The 1,174-nt window shown below is 49.4% G+C and overlaps 1 protein-coding gene across 1 annotated transcript in view; it reads right to left on the reverse strand.

Moving 5' to 3' along the window:
- The window catches only part of LOC106723606 (coiled-coil domain-containing protein 162-like), a 29,451-nt gene that overhangs the window by 6,008 nt on the left and 22,269 nt on the right, over window positions 1–1,174 (reverse strand). The gene's annotated exons all lie outside the window — the stretch shown is intronic.

Genomic DNA, 1,174 nt, shown 5'->3' on the forward strand with positions numbered 1-1,174 from the left:
GCACACTTGCTGAGATACCAGCATGCCAGCTTATCTGAACCGCTCAACAACTTCCTGTGAGGACAGGGATAGCTTTCTACTCGAGAGGACATCCCGGCCACGGGAAAAGAAGGACCGTGGAAATGGATCACTGTGCCTGATATGTAGCCCAAGCGGAAGTGAGTTGGGAGACCCAGAGCCATTTTGGGAGTTACTCCACCTCAACAGTCTGACCAGACTTGAGCAGCCTCTGCACTGCCTGGTCTGGCACTGGATCTCCTCCCATATCTCCAAGCCAGAGGAACGGAGGGCGTGGGGCAGCTGCCCTCAGAGCCGCTCAGGGTGGAACCAGGACTGGGGATGGCTGCAAATACTTGCAGTGATACGCTCTTGGCTTTAGGGAAAGATGAGCAGTCCAGGTTTCATGTGCATTTGATGTCTTACGCACAACAGAAAAATGTGTTTTGAGTATTTTCCCAGCTCCAAATGAATTCGGTTTAATCATCAAACTTTTTACGACTCCCATAAATCTGATGGTCATATTGGGCTGAAAAGGAATTTCCACCAGCAGAGAAGTCAGGTTAGAAGGAATTGTACAAGAACTTCCGCGGTGGGTGGGAGGAGGGGCGGGCCGCGAGCCGTATTTGTTCAAGGCCTGGTGTGTTTGCTCTGTAAGCAATACGCTCTGTCTAAGCAGCAACCAGGGCGAAACGTTTATAATCCTCTGCAATGACAATGAAAAAAGATTATCCAGCTGCACATGCCCTGTGATTGAAGCTCTGTTAAGCGTAAGTGTAAAGTGTATTTGGGCAGGGGCTAGAAGGGAGTAAAGATAATAAAAATATTTCACTTGTTAGAGGGACTGGATTACGGGTGATTTTCTCCTTATATTATTTCCATTGCTGTTCATATTGTGCTGTGTGTGCACTGTTACCTGATCACTTCCCAGCAAAACTGTTCCCTGGGATAGGTGGCATTTTCATGAAAATATAGGTGGGACGGACCCTTCCTTTGTTACTTATTGATTTTAGGGTCCTCATTCAGGCTTCCCTGTCTTTGTGGGGTCACACAGCCGGTGGGAGGGGAGGTGGCTGGGACTGGCTGGGAAGGCAGCCTGTCTATGAGGACAGGGCAGAGGGTTGCCCTGTGGTCCTGGTGGTGGGGTTGGGAGTAAACCTGCATCTGGAAACAACAA

Source organism: Myotis brandtii, unplaced genomic scaffold, assembly GCF_000412655.1.
Source record: "Myotis brandtii unplaced genomic scaffold, ASM41265v1 scaffold8, whole genome shotgun sequence".
Lineage (NCBI taxonomy): Eukaryota > Metazoa > Chordata > Mammalia > Chiroptera > Vespertilionidae > Myotis > Myotis brandtii.